The sequence below is a fragment of the Rhea americana genome, unplaced genomic scaffold, assembly GCF_003343005.1.
Source record: "Rhea americana isolate MKP2758 unplaced genomic scaffold, rheAme1 scaffold_17, whole genome shotgun sequence".
Taxonomy (NCBI): Eukaryota; Metazoa; Chordata; class Aves; order Rheiformes; family Rheidae; genus Rhea; species Rhea americana.
In genome coordinates this window covers 2,773,211-2,795,343 of record NW_028185816.1, presented here as the reverse complement: position 1 = coordinate 2,795,343, position 22,133 = coordinate 2,773,211, and the positions used below count along the sequence as shown (strand labels likewise).

At 34.8% G+C, this 22,133-nt stretch overlaps 1 protein-coding gene across 2 annotated transcripts in view; it reads left to right on the top strand.

Moving 5' to 3' along the window:
- DNAJC24 (DnaJ heat shock protein family (Hsp40) member C24) overlaps window positions 1–22,133 on the top strand; it is a 40,358-nt gene that overhangs the window by 5,709 nt on the left and 12,516 nt on the right. The gene's annotated exons all lie outside the window — the stretch shown is intronic.

Here is a 22,133-nt window from a genome sequence, read left to right as displayed (position 1 = left end):
TAAATTCCTTCTGAAGTGCTCTCTGAAGCACAGAAAACTTGCAGATTCCATACTCCCAAAAGAGATATGAAGGATTTTTGAGAATTATTACTTTTTGTCTAAGTAGTAGGAATGTAGTGTTTAATCTTTCTATCTTCAGAACATCCTCATCCTGTTTTTGAAATATTTGGGATAAATACAGCCTTTTTATCTGTAAGTAGATACGCTGCAGTTTCTACRGTAAGAATTCATGAATGCATGAACAAGTTTTAGGCTGTATACATAATATTGTTACAGTTTTTATATCACCTTCTGGTCTAGGATTTTGTGGTCAAAAAATGAGCTGCCAGGTTGTTTTCAAATTTTCACATAGCGGCTCTATATCTGAAAACTGCTCTTTATTGAAAATAAAGTCAGCAAACATACAAGCTTTGTCTAGCTGAAAATCAGGTGTCTGTTCATGTTGATACTGATGATATTATAGGATACCTTTCAACTGGAAAAAAATTATTGTGCAGGAAAATTATATGCTGCTGTCACAATGCATGCCCTAATCTTAAAGAAAATCCGTATAATTTGAGCAAGGAGTGTTCAGGATGCTCCTATTTTTAATATGGAAAGGAGATAAAATGAGCCACTTAACACACCAGTACAAAGATTATCTTTTGATCAGAAAGGGTGGTGTGTGTATATAAATACAAACAAAGTGTTAAGATGGTCTATTATTGTGTTTGAAAGAATATAAAATTTAAAAACGGCATCAGAGATATGTGAGAATGACTGTCAGCAATGTTAGAAAATGACATTAATAGAAGTTTAATTTAATGATGCAAAATAATTTCAGGAAGAGATTGTTCAGCTGAGCTTGTGTAGAGGAAAGACATCTATCTCTCTGGAGAAAAGAATTCCATAGTACTGTACCAGATTTATGTACATATCCACATTTTGCAGGGACTAGCAATTCAGGGGAGGTCATATATGTAAAGTTACAAACTAAATTCAGAGTTATTCCTGAAAGTACCTGTCAGCTAAGGACTCTTTGGATGTTGAATTTAAGTTGAGAATTTGATTTCTAAAAATGAAAACATTTTGAGCTGTGGGATATCAGAAGTCTTATAATAATGCTTTTCATAATGAAGATTATTATTAGAGCGTAATCCATGTCTGCTTGTTTTATGATTTTTTTTTTAAAGTCTCTTGCAGATCTTTCATTTTTTTCATTTGTATGGCAGCATATTTGTTGGAGATACTTAGCAGATTATTGTGCTTCTCTAAATCTAGTTGAGGTAACTAAAAAAAATGGATTTTGTAATTTGACAGTATAAAAAGAACATTTTCAGTGCAGCCTAGTTGTAGCTGACTGAAGTTAGTGGCATATTTTTCTTTATTGCAATTACAATAAGTTTGATAAAAAGGAGGATCTTCTTGACTGCTTTATTTTGAGCMGTTCTTTGCATTTGCTCTACTGTTAGTGACTCAAATAAAATACAGATGGGGACTTGCAAAATTGATTATTAATTTATGCAGCATCTAAAGGAATCTCAGTATTCTGGAAGTCACTAGTTCAAACAGCTTGATTAGTCAGATCATGATCATGCTGATGTTCCTGCTGCTGTTTCAACCATAAGATCTTTTGTTTAATTCATATACCTGATCTTTTTTTTTCTTTTACCAGAAGAGGTCATTATCATGATAATTTTTAGTAGTGGGTCTGCAGAACAGATATTTACCCTGGCAGTGATCATGTTGCAGTAACAGGAACTTCTACGAATCTGGATGGTAGCAGAAATTCATTGTATATGTCATGATGGTACTTAAAAGCCAAACATTCTGGAAGTGCATTATGCCACCCCATACGGTGATGCAGACTGCCATGTCTGAGCAAAAGCTCTTAYTTGCTCTGCTGGAATTGTGTGAAGATGTAATGCAGGCTGCAGTTGGTCCTTGAGCCTTACGTGCTCTCGTTAGGGGAACTGACCAATGAGAGCATATGTCTGACACGATTAGGCAGCTGGCTAATCAAATGAAATGCAGTGGCTAACCAATTAGTGTTCTGGCTGGTCAGCAACCATCTGGAAGGTATACACTGGGCACGTGTCCTGTGCATGGACAGGCTCAGAAAGGTATCCTAATTTTCAAAGGTGAGGGGAGGGAAAAAAGTTCATGAATATAGTTGCAGGGAGGAAGGGAGAAGGAGTACAGTAAGGTATCACAGTAGGAAAAGTGGGCTGTGACAATATTGATTGTAGAGTCTGCAATACTCACTTGAGGTGGATATCTACCATATCTTGATATATATGGAGTTACATCTTGTTCTTTTATTACTTAGGTAAAAAAGTAAAACTTTTTACTTGATTTTTAAGAACTAARTAAAGTTTAACAATTGAACAATGTAAATGTCTTTATAGAAGAGTTATTTTTAACTTTTATATAATATAAAATATGATTAAAATATATGGCATTACAAAGTAAGCCAGGAAGTGAACAATGGATTGCTTACCCAGCCTGTTGATAAAGTGATGATAGTTTAAACAAACACTTAGCGGAAGTATGATCATCAGCTTCTGGTACTTTACTTTTCTCTCTAGTTTCCAGGTACATGGATAAGAACAGAATAGGCATCAGACTACTGAAATATGAGATTTAGCCAATRTCTAATTGACCTTCAAGGTCAATTTATGTAAAGGACTCTAATGATGCCTCTTTCGAATGTTCTCTGCACTGGTTATATAAATTATGGATAGTAACAAAGTATATTAAAAATAGAATCTAACATATCTTTGGAAGACATTTTGTGAAATGTGTTCCATACTTATGGATATTAGGTGTCCCTAGTTACAGTAGGATTAAAATTTAAGGCTAAAATATCTTACATATGGCARTGTATTAAATTATATAAACACACTTCTTTAGTTAATATTTACAAGTATTCTATCTCACTTTTGAAGACATGCAGAAGTAGTTTTATATGGTGTAGTTCTTAGCGTTTTATTTCAAATTTCTGAAATGAGAAGTCTGAAATAAATATCCTGTAGAGAAAGATACAACTTAAAGCACAAAGAAAGAAACTCAAAGGACTGGTGTAATGTTTTCACACAAGTAATTGTTCTGATTATTCTGAGGTTTGAGCAGCCACAGTCAAGAATACCTTGAGTTGTTCARTGTTTTAAAAACAATATTTATTTAAATGCCTACCTCTGAAATTTTAAGCACTGGGACTATTATTTAAAGAAGCTATAATCCCTGAACATAACTTTGAAAGGCAATGAGCGCTAATGGTAGAATCCATCATTTGCAATAACTATGTTTATATAAGGCTCTTTTRTTGCTGTTAAGTGAGATTGAACACACTTGCACTGAATCTGAAATAGTTATTAATACTTATTAAAATGGGCTGATATTTCCCAGATTGCTATTAAAAAAGTGTTTGATGTAAAATTAAATTTACACTGTTTTGAATAATACATTGTACCATAGTACATAGTGACCTTCAATTCCTGTTGTTTGTTGATCGGAAACAGAGGTTTCTGTAATATGATGTAGTAACCTATAAAGCCTAGTGTTTTGGGATCTGTGGTTATTTAGATTTAAATTTTCTGTGCATGATTTCTGTCCTCTATTTAAAATATGTAATATATCTATTAGGGAAATAAATAAAAGCAACATCGTTTTTTCTTTCCTTAGTCTTTGCATACTTTCAAGTCAGAAAATCATGATCTGAATGTTGTAAGAATTGTCCCATGCTGCATGTTTTATCTTTTCCCTACCTCAACTTATCAAGAATATTTTCTCAATGCCCATGGAGCTCAGTTGGTCAGCAAACATGAGCTAATTCAAAATGATTTGATTTAGGAGTTAATTGTATGCTTGAAGGGCCATCTTGTAGAGTACTTTGTAGATAGCTTGCATCGTTGTAGTAGGAAAATCTAGGTTAAACTTTTTTACTTTAGTCTATCATTCATTTGGATAAACCATGTCAGGTCATTTAATGTTCAAAGTACCATTTTAAAACTGAAATCTAATAGTCGGAGGTTGTAGAACACTTCATTGTTTTTCCTGATAAATTATCATTAACTAATATGTTCACAGTCTGTGTTGCTTGAATTTATGACCTAGGAATATCTGTGGTCAGAGAAGCTAAAGATAAACAAGTTTTCTGAGCAGCATCTTAGCTAAGACTTTTCTTTTTCTGGACTTGAAGTGAAACATTAAATATTAACTGGTTCGGGTTTTGAGGAAAGGCCGAACAAACATTCCTTTTTAAAGTGAAGGGATCCTTGTCTTTTGTCAGAGCTGGCTACCAGTCAATTTCCTACTCTAAAGAAGAGCAACACACAGTACAGGTTTGGTAGGATTCTCTCAATATGTCTATGCCTTCTGCAAATGATGTTATTGAAATTCAGGTAATGAAAGCCTTGGATTATTATTCCACAGTTACTGATCTATCCTAGGTGACGGCTTTCATCTACGTCTCTGACTATTCCCTCCTTAAATGAGGAAGTTCTGTAAAAACTAGGACTGTTTATATAAAGTGCATAATATAGAGTGCTTAAATGTTAATGGCAAAAAGATCAATATTAAAACTGAGTTAAAYAACCAGAGTACATTATAGTGTGATTTCCTCAAGTCTTCTGGAAAGTATGTATTTTTTATTTATGAAGGCACACTGTCAAAATTGTTTCCCTACTGCAAATGGAGAAAAGACCTCAAATTAGAAGTTAAATTAACCTCAGATGAGTGAATAATCCAGATGTAAATGTTTCCTTCAAGCCATCAGTGTCAGAAAATCCAACCAAAACTAAAGGCAAAGCATATGGCATTATATGGATTATGTTTGTAATTGTTTKGTCACTACGGCTATGAAACTTTGAAATAACTGAAGGCTGATTCTTTTTAATACTAGTGTGATATTGATGGAATAAAAGAGTGTGTGTACCCTCAGCAATAGTCATAGCATATTTCATGGCCTCTGATTGTAAGGATTGAGACTTTCTAAGATGCTTTGRATATATTGGCACTGCCTAAGATATGAACATTTAGTCTATACTTCTGTTTGTATTTGGATATGTATGTATGTACTCAGCCCTGGTGAGGCCTCATCTCGAGTACTGTGTCCAGTTCTGGGCTCCCCARTACAAGAGAGACATGGAGCTACTGGAGAGAGTCCAGCGTAGGGCTACAAAGATGATCATAGGGCTGGAGCACCTGCCCTACGAGGAAAGGCTGCGAGAGCTGGGCCTCTTCAGCCTGGGGAAGAGAAGACTGAGGGGGGATCTTGTCAGTGTGTACAAGTACCTGAAGGGAGGGTGTCAAGGGGAYGGGGACAAACTCTTTTCAGTTGCCCCGTGTGACAGGACAAGAGGCAATGGGCAGAAATTGAAGCACAGGAAGTTCCGCCTGAACGTGAGGGGGAATTTCTTCACTGTGAGAGTGACGAAGCRCTGTAATAGGTTGCCCAGAGAGGTTGTGGAGTCTCCTTCTCTGGAGATCTTCAAGGCCCGCCTGGATGCAACCCTGTCTAACATGCTGTAGGTGACCCTGCTGAGCAGGGRGRTTGGACTAGATGATCTCCAGAGGTCCCTTCCAACCTTACTGATTCTATGATTCTATGTTTACTATTGTTTCTCTCAGGTTAAGGTGTCTTATAAAAGGTAGGTGGTTTCTGGTGGGTTTCAGACCCAAATATTTTCCAAATTCTTTGTAAAATTCTGTTAATATTTAGCTTTTTGTGTTATTTTAAAAAGTATAATTCAGCTGATGTAATCTGTCATTTTGAGGTCACCAATGGTTCTGAGATTATATATTCCACTTAGAGATAGGAAAAGTGGCAAGAAATCTTTAAGAAACTTTCTAAATGTGCAAGYGTTACAGTTACGCTCGCTAATATATGAATTTCAAAAAATGTCTTCGGTACTTCAGGTCACACTTTCCCAAGTGATGTTGATTCCATAAGCACTTTTGAAAATTTGCCTATTGATGTCTGTGTAGTTCTCCTAAAGCCTGCTTTGGTGAAATAAGATTAAAGATACCTTGGAGCATCTTATTTTACTGTTCTTTATATATAGGTTTTTCCAATCCGGGAGTAAGAATTAGCCTGAGTTCATTCTTATTATGATCTCTGAGATCAAAGAAATGTTGTAACATTCATTATTTGCTATTTGCAGTGCCTAAGGAGCACTGAACAAGCAGATTAGAGAGACGAACATTTAAATATTGCGTATTTCATATGAGGATGGGGGGAAGGAGGAAACCCTGTGGTTAATCTGATTATTTCCCTTCTACTTGAAAATAGACATATTTTTGCTAGGTGAAAATTTTTGAAGTTGATTTTAATCACTTCTCTTTGCTTTTAAGCTTTTCATGTAATATGAAATTATTTGGTGTTTGTAGGTTAAATTCAGTTTCTCTCGATCCAGCCTTCTGAATTTTTGTTCTTTCAACTCATGAATGAAAAAATATCTATTTTTAAGCCTGCAGGTTGATTTTTTTTTTAAACATGCTGTAAATATTGGATGGAATTCTGTTATTACATCTTTAACTACTAGTAATTTAAAACTTCATAATGAAAGGGAAAAAACGATTTGAATACTCAAGTTAAAATGCCCTGGATATTTTGGAATCCAGGCATTATATTTAAATCCAACATTTTCAAAGTGTCTGTCCAGTTTAGGGCATTGCAAATCAGTTTGAAAAGTAATGGTTTAGTCTGGTTTGGAATACTAGTTTAGTGACAGTCRTCTAGGGAGAGAAAAGACTGTGCTTCATATTCAGCAGTTCTGCCCCTAACTGCCTGTCCCTGCCCTTCTGCCAGATGTTGCTCAGCTGGGAAATAATTTTCCCTCATCCACATCAGTGCATGTCAGCTGGAAAAGTTCATGCCCATTTTTTCAGTAGTTTTAAGCTAACCTGTTTTTTATAACACAGTACAGGATTCTGGGGTTTGTTTCACCTGAAAATAGTATTTGCCTGAACTAGTTTCCTGACCATTTGTGCAGCTGGCATTATTTCATGACTAGGGCCAGGAGCACAGGTCACATTAAACTATSACAACCAAGTATGGTATAATGTAATGCTTAACAAGTTGTGAACACAGGGACCAAAATTTTAAAATGAGCTTTCAAAATTCCCTTTATAGTTGTATTTTTACCTATATACCTGACAGTTTTTAATGTTTAATTTCTTTATTTTCTTACTTTGCTAGATCTTTTGTTGCCTCATCTGCTGCTACTGTGTATAGTATATGCTGTATATAGTGTAGTTCCCAAAAGTCTTGTAAGTGGCTTGTGAGGCTATCTCTAAGGATATGCTTTCTGATAACTATAGATTCTGTTTTCTCACCTCCTTTCATATCTTAATTAGCAAGATTAACTTTTATTTTTTTTCCTCAATACAAACTAGAACTTTTACATACTATTTGTAGCATTACCTTTGTTCAAGAGTTGGAAAAGGTGAGATATGTAAATATCTTACATGAAAGCTACATGAGGTAATTACTTGCTGATTTGTTGAACTCTTTTCAGTTTAATGTGGTTAGAGTCTTTCCGAAGACTGAGGAACAGGGAATGAAGAGACTCGGAATAGGTTATTTAGGTTGATTACTTATTCCTGCTGCAGGAAGCATTTCCCTTGCCAGTGTAATAGTTATCTTCCTCATCGTGACAAAGTTCCTAACAAGAATCTGCAATTATTTGTTTTCGCAGGAGGAGCTGAAGTGTTTTGAAGTAACAGTTACTTCAAAACAGTTGARCAGTCTGAACAGTTAGTTCAAAGTGTTACTTTGAACAAAGTGGAGACCCGCTATCAATTATTAAGACCAATAAGAGAACGGGAGGATCACAGAAATAGCCTGTCCTGTAGCATTATGATAAAAGCAATTGCATTAGAAAAGGATTCCAGTCATATGTGTTCAAGTCTGAAGTTTACAGCAATTTACTGCAGAGAAAGAGGTAATTTATAATTAGAAATACTTTATAGTGTAATGCTAGTTCTGCAATCATAGGACTTCACGAGTATCATCTCACTAAATTGAAAGTGCTTATTTCCTTAACACTTTCCATAAAAGTGTTGCGAAAGTATAGTCAGAATTACAATAGCAGTCCTGTTATTGCTGCACTTAAATAAAAAAGCTTTTAAAAAAAGTATGCAGAAGACTGGGWTTTTAGTAGCAAGTATTAGATTTAGAAAATGAAAGCCCATCTGTTTTCAGACTTCAGTTTACTCACAACTCAGATTCATGCTCAACTTGACCAGAGATTTAGTTTTATCAGGAATAATAGAACCATTCAACATCCTGGTCAGAAATTAGGGTTGACAGCTAATGTGATTTGAATGTGAAAGATGTTTTGGTGAAGTTTTTGGCTTAATCAAAAAGGGGGTTGAAGATGTTTAAAATACTTCTGAACAAAATGCCTTAAAGAAGTCCTAGGTGCAAATTAAAGGGTCTAGGATAGTATAATTTATTTTGTAAAATTTTTTAATTACAYATTTTCTGTTTGAGAACTCTAGTAATAATTTTCAAGAATTGGCAGCATCAGATTGATAGCACTATCCTCTCTTTCTACTGCACAAATGTTAGGGAATGCCAGTTATGTGGTCTGCATAACTGTTGCATTTTGTTGTATAATAGAAGTGCTATAAATATGTAAGTGTAATGCTAGCTTTTTATTTTATTCTATATGTTTTGTGTCTGGCAAGTTGGGATGTCTGGGTTTATGTTTTTCTTTTAAATTATTGATAGGGTGATGATTAACTAAAATCTTAAAGGAAATTTTTTTTCATCTGTATGTGCTCCAAGTACATGGAGTTACAGCAAATGTTTCCTGATAGTAACAGCAATAGCAGCTGTTATCTGAAATATTTCTATTTTGATAGTTCTCATTTGTCCCAAGTGAAACTGCAGATCCATCTGCTGGATATTCCATACAGGTTATCTGTGCCCTAAAGGTATGGAAAAGATGAATAACGTGTATAAAAAATACAAGCAGTTGAACATCATAAAAGGAGCTCAGATTGATACCTGCTTTACAATTTTGGATTATGGTAGACTGGAAGGAAGAAAAAGGGAGGAGGACGGATGAGGTTTCCACAAGCTAGCTGAACACTGAGCAGTATTATAAAAGCATCGTAGAATGGGTGAGACGAAAGAAGAGACTAGAAGGAAAATGAAATAATACCATCTTTCTTTAAATGAGGAGCATTTAAATAAGAATCATCCTGGAGCTAGGCAGTGGAGGTTGGAATCAGTGTCAAAGTAGATAACCAGATCAGGTAGGAAAAGACTAAAGTTTTAAAAAGCCTAAATGTTTGTKTTTGGAGGCGAGAAAGGTAGAGAAACAGCTTGTAGTAATGAGTCAAGGAGATAAAATTCCTTGCTCTTTTTTCCAGCTGCCTTTGGATAGACGTCCTTTTGGGGGGTTTAAATCCACTTCTGTGTGAAAGGATTGAGTATCACTTTTCACTCTGTTTCTCCCTTTGCAGCGTCCATGTTCACTGCTAACTTCTGCCAATTCAGTGAACATGTTGAAAGGACTGATTGTGGGATAGGAAAGCAAGTTTAAGGCCTGGAATTATCCTTTCCATGGAAGTGAGCAAGTTTCAAGTTTCAGAGAGAGTGCTTTGTTGCAAAATCATTGAAATAAAAAAAGCATAGGCAAAGTAATTGTGTCTTGTACTGTTATTAACATAAACCCATACTTTTTTTTTCCCCAAATACTTGCTATGTGAAGCTCTTCAGTATTGAATTGTGCTAGTTACTTAATAGGGCTTAGCTTACAAAAATGTAAACACATGTGGACCCTGATCTAGTAAATGTCCTCATACTTAAATGTGGATATCCTGAGGAAGTACATGTATTAAACATTACTGATACTTTTGCAAATTAAACATTTTTAGGCTTACATTTAGCCCACTGAAATTGCATYGTGGCTGTTTTATTCCTTATGTATRAAGGGGTGTGATCACATCAGTCCACTTTAGAAAGCCTATCCGGGAGGAAATTTGAATAACAGTAGTATACTTTAATTCATCTCCATGTTTCATAATGCTAGTGTAGTGCAAAGAAACAATGAAATCTTTTCGATGTAACCTTCTAATAAGCATTAGGTGGCAGTAGTGTGTTGTATTTGGCAACTGCTTTGTCCTCCTTTTTTCTTTTTTCTTTTTTCTTTTTTTTTATATATCTTCCGCGATCTTTACTGCAGTGTAATAAATGGAGAAAAAATATATTTTATTTCTTAAGTTGTTTATAAAATACTAATTTGGGTTGTTCTGGCTGTATGTGGCTGTTAGGGCAGCTGTTGTTTGGACATTTAGGTGTGATCAGAACTGTAGTTTCTGGACAATATTCGTGACTTATTTTCTGATACACACTACCTAACAGTGATAGCATTAACTGCAGATATTCTGATGAGGCATATGCCATTAATGGCTCAGTGTGTTTAGTTTTGCAGTCTTTACCTTTTCATAAGCTGGTACCATTTTTTGAAGTTAATATTGCCTATTAGATGAAATATTTTATGCTTGTGTTTGCTTATCTAAGGAAAAAGGCATAAATTTAGACTCAAGAGAATGTTGTCAGGAACATAATTAACCTTTGAACATAGTGTTTTTATTGCTGCTCCAGATCTGGGACAAGATAAATTGTAGCAGAGTTAACTTGTGACCTTTTAGAGGTCTTCACTCCTTCCCTTCCCTCCTGCTTCCCCCCTCCCCCCCCCCATTTTCTTCTCACAGGTAAAGGAGTTCAAGGAATTTGGAACTGGTGTTGCATTTTATTAATTTGGCAGAATGATCAATTAATAGAAGAGGAAGAGGAAAGTGTTGACAGAACATGCTACCTAATTAGTACCTGACGAACCATGTAGGCCACAGAGCATAGAATGTAATGTTGCTTCAGGATGGCTGCATGCAAGACCTTTATGTGCAAAATGCAGCCTGCAGAAAAGCTTTTTTTTTTTTTTTTTTTTTTTTTTTTTAAAAAAAAGAACAGTGTTCTGCTTAGTCCTAATGATGGAAGTTTTCACTGCTGAAGACTTCACTTCCCATTGTGAAGTCGGGGAAAGCTGGGAATAATTAGTTTTCACAGGGAAATGTAGTATCTTGAAGTATCAAGCCTGTTTTGTAGGATTCTTGCTCTTAAAAGTCATATAGCCTTTYGTTTGCATAGTTTGTTTTTTTTGTTGGTTTTTTTTTCAGGTAAGAGGTGGTTGTGGAATTAGATGAAATAAATTTTAAATTCTATCGTTTTTATTCTTACTGCTTCAGAGTAGTAATGAAGAAAGAAAGAAATGCCAGGCTAGTAAGATTTCTTGATGGCTTAAGTGATAGGATGGCAAGTGAAATCATTGCAAGTTGAAAGCGGGTAGCACTGCAAGGCTTTGAGGTTCAATTATAACTTGTCTTCTATTACATATTAGTTTGTAGTTGTTTTTCAATGGTGAATTGAGTAGCTTAGAACTGAAAAGCACTTTGAGTCTTGAAAGATAGTACTGCAAGAATTAGTTACTGGTAATTAGTTTCTTCCATTCATATGTATAAATATATTGATAATTCATATTGTTCTTCAGAAATTCTTGCTCTTCCCAAGATAGGAGAAAGGTTCTGTTCTATGGGAAATATTTTTTTCAAAATTAATATATTTTCTCTAGCAGTTTAAACTTCTCTGTTTTTTCTGAAATAAACCACTTTCCTTTTTAAAATACTTCTCTTGAATAAAAGTGTCTCACTTATGGATTAGAGTACTTGTAGAGTACTTTTTTTTTTTTTAATTCTGACCTAATTTAATGATTTCACATGGTGCAGTTGGAAAATGGCTTCTTTCTCTGATCTTTCGGTGAGTGCCACATGGTGGGGACCAAGTACATGTTCGTTACCTTTTCTACTTGACGAGTACAGGTGGCTAAAGCATGTGCTTATCCAAAATTTCACATTTCAGTTTAATGAACAATTATATAATTTACAAAGTATGAAGGTCTGATCGTTTGGTTTAAATCCATTACAGAGTAGATTCTGGAAGAAAAAACAGAGTTCAGCCCTAGAGCAGTAGCAGCTAGTCTGTGTAGATTCTACGTCATGCACATAAACAGTGTGAATGATTGTTTGGATTCAGTATGCTTGCTTGCTTAAATAGATCTATCATATACATTGCATAGAGAATACCAAATACGTATGCTAATTCTATTACATGCTAATTTGCAACTGGAATCTATCCAGTGTGGTGACTTATGTATAATTTAAAAAAATGTTAACTTTAAATAAAATTACGTAGTTCTGGCATACTGTAATTCCATTTTAAGGTTCCTTTTTTGTGCTGTGTCCAACAGACAAACTATTCAGCTTTATTTTGGTTCTCTATTCACTAGTCTGGAACTTTCGATAAATACCGAATAATTTAATTAAAAATATTGCCACAAGCTTTATAATGACATAGTATAGAATCAGATATTTGCAGTTTTGCCTGGGGGAAAACCCCACTCTCCTCTGTTATGTTATACTTAACTGTAGAACTTCAAATACACAAGCTTAATGTCTTGGACAGTTTTAAACATAAATTTATTGAGCCTTGAGACTGATAGAGAGAAAATGCGTGGTTTTGTAATAATATCATGAGATCTGAGGCCTTCACCAGCCACACTTTAAACTGCCTGAGGATATAGATTTCAAGAGGATACCTTCTGTCAAAAACCTGAAGTCAGTGGACCTTTGCCACAGAGGCAAGATTTTTCCACTGGCTGTGACGTTTGTTAGTCCCTCATGTTCTCAGTCTGCAATATAAGACTTTCAGATAGACTTCTGGATCAAAGTATTATAAGCAACAAAACTTTTGCTTCCAAATGTAATTTTAGAAAGAGGGTTCTGCACTGATATTAGTGGTTTAAACTTCATTCCAAAGCTATGGGAATTGTGTGATGAGCACTGGCTTTATGTAGGTAAAGAAAATAAAATTAAGTACAAACATTCAGAATATCTGCCTTACTATTTTGATTCTTGAAATGATCTTAGATGAATGTTTGATTTCTTAGATGTTTACAGATGTGGCTTAAACATCATAGTCACGTGGCCAGGTTAAGGAATCTTGCTTCAGGAATTTCTGTCTTACAACAATGTGTCTGCATGATCTATAGATAATTAGAGAAGTTAATACCATTATGTGGCCCAATCCAGCCCATCTTTAGAAGTTAATGTCTCTTGATTTGTGCTCATTTGGTCAGATCTATGCTTGTTGTTGCTGGTTTGAATCTAGCCAAGGCTGATGGTGTCTTAATTGCTACCACAGAGCAACCATTTGGCCTACGTGAGATGAGTATTGTCATAGTCCATTCCCAGTGGATGGCTGTCTGCCTTACAGAAGGTACCAGCAAAGTTTTCAGTAATTGGTCCCTTTGTTGGTGTTTATGGCAGAGAGGCCAAAMGCTGCATATGAACAGACACTCTATGTCAGAGGTGAGATTTACTGGCAAGTCTGGTAAGAAAACTGGTATATACACTGTAAGCGAGGGTAAAGGACTTTCCTAAGAACAGCCAGTCTGGTGTTAAATTTACTCTGATTTTTAAAAAGGCAGGAAATGCAACAAGAATTCACAGACTGTAGCTGGAAGTTAAATAGGACAAAACCAGTTAACGTTTTTCTTCTTTAATGTCGACTGTCTTGCAGGTTTCTTTTAATGTGATGTAAAGTGTTAAGATGAGCTCTGTAGTGTACAGACAAATTTACATGGATCTATGAATACTTCTGTCAGATGAGAACGATTGATAGTTTTTTGTGTCCTGACCTCRTTAGCTTAGCTGATAACGTATAAAGAGTGTATAAAACATTCATCTTGAAAATCTTTTCAAATACATTTTGCAATTTTGATATTTTTATGTTCATGTTATCCCTTGCATTTGTCATGTTAAAAAAATGTGGATTCTATAATATTGCAGGGCATATGCTAGTAATTTGTGCATTTTTGTCATTTAGCACAGTACTCTTGTTTGTTCCTAAACTTTGTATGTACCAAGACTTTGTGTCGAATGTTTGCCCAGTTACACCTATCTTGTCTTTAAAAAAGTTAATTTATTATTATGTTTTATTATAATGTAGAGTAAATAAAATAGTAAGTATGACTTTTTAATCAAATAAAATGTCATCCATGTCCTTGAGAGAGAATTCTGACTCTGAAATTGGAATATATTGGCTCTATATTGAGTTTCTGATAAAGGAATGAATATGATAGAACCCTCAGATACTGATAATGGGATTTTAGAAGGGCTTGCTATTAACCYGTGCAATTCCAGTCAGCAGGCACAATCTCATTCTATTGAATTTCTAGCCATGGATTTGGTATTATTATGGGAATATTGTGGCTTGGATTTCTCTCTCATTCTGACTGCTTCCATCCTTTCCCTCCCTCTCATTCTTTTCCTCTTCTGAACAGCATGTTATCTCACTCTTCTCATGCCCGCTTACTGTCACTCGTACAGCTCTATCAGCAGAAATGAGTGTCGTTGATGTGTACTGCTGTTATGTCATAGTATCACATCCTTACCCGTGATGACTCCCATTTTTGTGATGGTAGTCCAGCTAGCCCCTTTTCTCTGACTTCTGCCTCTTCTGTTTGCACTGTTGATTCAATTCTATCATTCATTAAAATGGTATCTTCATCAGATCGTGAAGCACTGCCTTATTTGTAAAGTTTGAGTTCCTTCTACCTGACTATTACATAATATCTTTTATCATTTCTTGTTTTCTAATATAAATTCATGTCATTCTACAGATTCCAAAGGGTATTGTAGTGTAGATAGTGAAAATTATGGCTTCCTGTCTACTTTCATCTTAGTTCTGTTCTTTTATCAGTAATAGAAAAAGTAAATGGATAATTCATACTCTTCTGGAAATCTTACTCTGTCTGCATTATATTGAACAAATACTGTCAGGCTATAAATTCATCATAGCTATTAGTGTATGCCTAACATGGAGAAATGGGAGGAGGATACTAAGAGATACAAAGTTGACTCTTATTTACAACTTAGATTTAGTCATTAAATGTAGACCTTGCAAAAGTGTAGAAGTATTTCAATGCATGTAAGTAATACTGTTGAAATCTTAGGGCATGATTCACTCAGGTCCTTACCTTAGAGCATATCTTTAGCTTATATAGATATCCCTTATTGAAATAAAGCAAGAATCCAAGATTTGCGTTTAGACTTACAAATTTAATTTGTCAGAGTTATTCCATGGTGAATTTATAGATAATTTCAGAGCTAAAAATCTCTTTTGATTTGATAATTTAGTTTAGAGATTTATTATTCCGTCACTATTGATAGCTTGTCGTCACTTTGGGGCGTGCTATTAAATCAGAATCATCTGATAACTTTATATTTTTCTGTTGTGATGACTTCATTATTGTTTTATGTCTGTTTTTACCTTTGAATTTTAGAACCTTAATAATAGTATCCCTTGCCAAAAAAAAAAAAAAAAAAATCTAAAAGATGGATAATAAAAGTTGAAAAGTCTGAAACTTCTCTGAAATTAATGTCTTGGGAGAGAAGGTTAAGATTTAATGCAGCCATGTGTGGTTCATTTTTTAATACTACTTTTCATTCTCTGTAGAAGGTTTTCCAAATGTTTGACAGCTTTGCTTGAAATACTGAAATGTAGGGCAGACAAAACCATAGCAAGTAAGTGGAGAGTGCTCATTATTTCAGCCCTGGAATCATTTAAAGTTGATCTACTTCTTTTGCCTCAGTCCAAAAGAATAGAAAAAATAATTTTAAAAAGTTTTTACAGATATCTGCTAACTTAGTATTTTAGTAAATTAGAGCATTTTTTCATAGTTTAAATTAGACAAGAGCAGGAGCAGTAGTATTTAAAGCCTCCTGTTTTGACACATGGAATTGGGATGTGGTGCATGTGTTAGGAAGATAGGGATCTTAGTGTGCCATCTCTCTGTTGCTCTATTTGCTTGGCTAGGTATATAGGACAGCTAACTCATCTTCTGGAGTGGGGGTTCTTACAGTCGTTGGTATGGTTATTGAGGTATAATATCATTACAGTGGTTGACCAAAAGGTCTTTAACTTCCACATAGTCCAGGATTTAATTTTGCAATTCTTGAAGCGCAGAAGAGACAAAACTTTATAGAGCAGAGAGTAGGCAGAAATTATGAACGTAGCAGTTGGATGTCCAGTAGTATTTTCCAAATCCTTTATATAAACATGAGTAAAAACCATATATCTTGTATACAGTATAAACAAAAATATCAATATTTTCTAGAGAGAGAGCACACTGAGAGGTAACAAAGTATAATTTGCRGGGTGTTTAACTGTTGAACTTTTGAAAGATGGTTGTGATATAAAGGCAAAAGTTTGCAGCTGTTCTTTTGAAGATGCTGGGTAATAATGCAATGCAAGAATCAGTGAGAAGGTAACAGACAAGTAAAGAGTTTATGAGCTCCTATCTGTATATGGTGGATCCTAAGTAATTTTCAGAGTGAACCTACAAATTTATTATTTGATGAACATTAACATCTTTCTGCTACTTGGGACAGAAGTAGTTTACTTGCTTTTTTCCTTGTTTTTTATTTTGTAGTAGCTATTAAAGGCAATAAATTAACATGAAATACAATTTATTTCACTAAATTCTTAAAATTTTTCATGAATGTTTTCCAAATGTTCAGATATTTGTACAACTGTGGTCTGAACTGTATCTCTATTTCAGAGTATTTTTGCAAGTTGGTATACTGTTCACTACTGCACCCAAACAGCTGAAGAATACAGTCCAGGGTATTTCAAAAATAGGACAAACTAGCTTGGGTTAAATACCATCAAGCAGATGTTTTAAAAAGATAAAATAAGAAATGATACTGTAACTGAAAAACAGTATGAATCTTAAATTTGTATTAGTGTGCTTCTCTGTTTCTGTGCAGCATTAAAAATATGACTTAGTCTCCCAGTTTTATTGTTTAAAATGGGTTTTTAATTTGAACTTTGGATTTTGAGGTTCATGTTTTTTCAAAACTTTTCAGAGATTTTTGAAAACCTACAAAGAAATTTTAACCCTTACACCAAGAGCTAGCATCCTTAAGAAATACTATGAAGATGTTATGCTTGTGATAAATGTCACGGGAGTTAGCAATATTGTGTGTATGTATAAAGTACATTTTTATAGCTAACAGATAAACTAATATATTCTGACTTTTAACTTTTTAACTACTACTTTTTTAAACTACTGTTTAACACTGACAATTAACTATAAGCATCACATACTGTAAAAAAGTACTAATTTCAGGCAATCTTCAGCAATAAAAGGAAGCTAGCAAATTTCTACCAACTATTACAGATATAAAAAGGAAAACTAGAAGATCAGGCATAACATCTCTTACTTTCTCTTTCCTCTCCTTCCTCTGTCATACTCAGATGAACATCTTTGTTTTTGTAACATCCTATGAAGTAGTAGCATGTTAGTGAAGTTTGCTTCTGTGCTCAAAGGGAAAACTGACACTGTTGAAATATTTTTTTTTTTATGCATTACTGAGATAGCTGCTAAGCAAACAGAAGTTGTACTAACCAGCAAACGAAACTAGCCTGGTCTTCAAACATATATATTTTTAGTTGAACAGTGTATTTGATCTGTAGTATCTGCCATCTTCATCCATCTGTAAAATAGAGAGACAGTTTTATTACTTGAAAAGGATTTTGTGAAAGTTGATGTTTGTATTATTTAAACTATATGAATGAAAGGCATTAAAAATGTAACATTGTGTAAATATGCTGCCTACAAAGCTCTGCAGTATTACATACTGCATTTCTATATACTCACATGATATGCAAGATTTTGATTTGCTGACTGAGCTGTCTGAAAAAGTGTGTAGACTAGTGTGTTTGCGGGTATTACTCTGAAACTTTTAAGCAAAACCCCTGAATCTTATGCTATCAGAGTGCAAGGAAGTAGATGATTTCTTTTATGCTTGTCCCCCCGCCACCCCCATCTCTGACTCCTGTCTAAATTTTGAAAATCACTTTCTATAATACTGCAGTGCCAGGTCTTGGAGTTAGATATCTACTGTGTATCTCCAAGAAAAGCGCTTCAAAAATATATGGGAATTGACTAATCAATATGTCACACTCTGCCCTCTGTTTTACTTGAAGTTGTAGAAATGTCACAAGATGAATATTCTTGCTATAAAGAGCTTAAGATCTAGACATAAAACAAAAGGCAACAGACACAAAGACAAGAAACAGTGAAAGCATTAGTACAGTTTTACTGTACAGGCAGTTTTCTCCAGGCTTTATTGGGATATCCTTTCAAAGAGAATGACCATGTCAGGGACAGCATGATAAAACACAGGGGGACTTCTTTTAAAACTTAGTAAGTGGAGATGGAAATATATATCATGGATCAGTTGAAGTGGGAGAAAATAGCAGGACTGTGAGCATTTTAAAAGGAAAGATGATCTGCTTCGCTTTGGTAATGTAAAGAAAGAAGCGTCAGCAAGGAGAGTAATGACACAGAGCATTAGGCTAGAAAATCAATTTTTGCTGTAGTAGTTTCCTGGATGAATATGAATAGAAAGATTGCATTTGTCAAGACATGATATGCAAGAGCTCAGTTAAAAAGCTTAGTTGTATAGAAGGAAGTACTGTAGCTTAAAAACATTATGCATAAAGAGCCAGAAAGATTTAAATATAGCTTAAGTGCAGTAATACACCTGAAAATAGTGCCCAACTGACARGTATGAATGACACTTTGGAAGATAATTTGCATAGTTACTGAGAAATGAGATTTCAGGAGACATTGGGAGGCTCTAACAGTTTGAGTAACAACTTACAGCTAAATGCACAGGAGACGCAAGCTAATAATTTAGGGTACACGGAGATAGATTGAATAGAGAACAGACCTGTCAGTTTTCATTATGGAGCTTGTACACATATGCAGCTGAGATTAACCCAGAAATAAGGCTGAATAGGAAAAGAGGAAGAGATCAGAAACCCCTTTCATATTTACCTCTTTCAAAACAAAACAAAAAACCCTGGCTGGTTCCTCTGAAGAACATACTAGAGAYGTAGAAGGATCAGAAGGAAGCGTATGAAAACCAAGAATGGGTGAAGATATCAAGAGAAGGAATATGGCTGGCAGTTTATGAAGTGTCTGAAGACAGTATAAATTTTAGATATTAGTAGGTTAGTTGAAACTTTGGCAAAGTGTTCACTGCGGTTGGCCTGTGTGGTGGTTGAAACAAGATCTAAAACAACTGAAAAAGAGGAATCATAGACATCTTATTTGTGGTCTTGGAGGAGAAAGGAGAGAGAGGTGTATGGGTAGCTGAATTAAGAATGGATTTCCTTTTTTTTTTTAAAAAAAAAGAAAAAGCTTTTTTTTATTTTGATCAGCAAGCTGAAGAATAAGAAGGCAGTCAGTAAAAACAGGTACATAACCAGTTGGGCTGAAAAGAGGTTGCTGGGGAAAAAAAAAATGAATGGATCAGAGTGAGAGAGAAGATATTTAAGGATTTTTCTTAATGTAGATGAAAGGACTACTAAAGGCATCAGATGGTAATAGAGGAATAGGCCCATTGGAAAAAGAATGCTTTCATAGAGCAAAGAGACAAAAACTGATTGTTGGGGTTTTTTTAGTAGCAGATCCCTCCATAAGGTAGTTGTAYATTCAAATGACTACACCTTCATGTAACTAATGATAAAAATGGTATATACCAGAAATATTAAATTATTCTGTAGGAAATAAATTAAAAGGTAAAGGACAGACCTAAATAATAACAAATCTTGCATTTAACCTAAATAATAGCAAATCTTAACATTATTTAAGGAATTACAAAATATCCTTTTCTGTATTCATTATTGTTGTTTCAGACTATTCTTAGTGAGAGAGAAGCCAGCATTAGTGCTGTCTTTGGCAGTCACTCATTAATGACTTGTGTGTATCCTGCAAAAAAATGTGATCTGACAATTGGTCTTACAACCAGTTGAAACATACAATGATGTGAGCAGGGGTTTTGTAGCAATGCTATTCAAATTTGGATGATAAAGTTTCACTAGCAGTACATCTGTATATTCTTTGAATAAGGCTATGTAGCAGTTTATACCCTTTTGGGTGTAAGCTTGTGGGATAATATTTCATCCAAAATCAGTGATATATAAATCTATGATATATGCAGCAGTCATGTAGCTCTTTCTTTAGGGTGTTATCATTGATCCTAAAATACTTGTGGTAGATCAAATTTTTAATATCTGAAATATTTTAAAATAATAAAGTATTTTTTTTATATATTATTGCTTTGAGACATAGCTTCTGGATACATCAAATGTAGCTGTTAAAAGAAATAGCATGGCTGAAAGGAAACCATGTTAAGTCTTTAATGTGATCTGACTATTTTTGATTAGTATGCTTATTAAAMATTGATTAAAAGAATGACCTTTCACAATTATGATCTACAAACAGCCACCAATGTTTAAAAATGCTATTAAAATTGGAGTACAACTGGAAAATCCGTGGTTTCAGAAAAACAAATAATTAAATAGTTTCAGTACTACATGATGCATGCTGGCAGCGTGGTGTGAATTTAGCGTCTACCAAATAAAGGAATGACTACTCATTGTCTTATTAGCTTATTGTAGAGCACACTGACTAAAGGCTGTGACCAAAATTTGTTGACTTGTCTGTGCGTGAGAATTCCGTCATCTTTAGTTGGGGAGATCAAAAGGGTTATCTACAAGATGCACCTTCTCAGATCGCAGCTGTACCCCAGCCATGTTCTCAGCAAGCCGCGTGCTAGTCCTCAGTCTTGAGTGCAGAGGTTGCTTCAAGTGGGCTTACTCATACGATGTGTGTTTGTACACACACTCTTGGTATTTGAGCTTGCAGGCTGCAGGCACATTAGGTCGTACAGGGAAAAATGGATGTGAAAAAATTTGAGGTCAAAGATGAATATTCTGCTTGTAGGTCCATTCTCTTGTTTTTGTATGGGGGCCTTATCCAGATAATACTCATCAGTGCAAATGATAGTTACAAGTGTCAGTGAGCAAAGACTCCAGTAAAAGTGATACGTTCAAATTTTGAGGTTTTTAAAGCACTCACCGTATTGGCATTCTTGTCTTTGTAAAACAAATTACTAACTAAAAGGGATTCAGTTATCATAAATCTGCTCAAAAACTTATGGAACAGACATTGTTAAGTCTTAAAATCCACTGTAGAATTCAGTGTTCAAATTGATGCAAGTATAAAAGGGCAGGAGTTAAATCTCCAGAATATGGGATGTCTTGATGCAGTCAATGAACAACTGATAGGTCTTATGCTGTCGCAGCTTTCTCATTTTAACTGTTGTTTCCTATAGCTCCATCACTTGTACTGGACATTTAAAATAATAATAAAAAAAAGTTGGGGGACATGAATTAGACTCATATGGAGTTTTGCAGGTTACTTTTCAGTAGATATTAGAACTAAAAATCAGAATACTGTGTTCAGGACCAGTAGTACAAACAATAAAGAAAATGTTTCCAATTTTAATATTTCTGCCTATATAATGTGGGTGTTCTTGCAGCCATGTCCTTGAATAACCATTTCTTAACTAAAATGACACAATTCTGTAGCCAGTGATCCATGACTTTAAATATTTGGAAGGGCTATTGRTTCGCTGAACTGGAAGAAATTAAAGACGTTGAGGCATATTTTCAAAAATAGAATTACATTTATTGTAAGTTGTATTTGATCATGTATATTCTATTTACTGTTTAAATGAATAAAACAAAACAGGTGCATGTAATAGAACATTCGGCTGATCTGTAATAGACTTAACTGAACGTCACTGGTCTTGTTTAAATCAGCTACGTGTACTATTAAAAGAGAGCTGCTAGCACCTGCAGCATCTCCTCTTGTTCTCATGTCATAGTTCTCGGCATGTACCTATTTCTGTTTGTGTTAGTCATTCTCTCTAGGTAAATTGTCCATAAGACCAGTGATTCCATCAGCAAATTATCCAGAAAATGCCGTCAGTGCACATGGTGACATTTGTGCCACTGGTGGATTTGTTGCTCTTTCAGTGGTCTAATTAAATTGGCAGTAATCTCCTGTGCCCAGCATTGTTGTCTCCCTTTCTTTGGCACCTTAGTTCAGACCTTCTCCTTTTCTCCATCCTTTTAACTGAATATCAAATGCATTATTGAT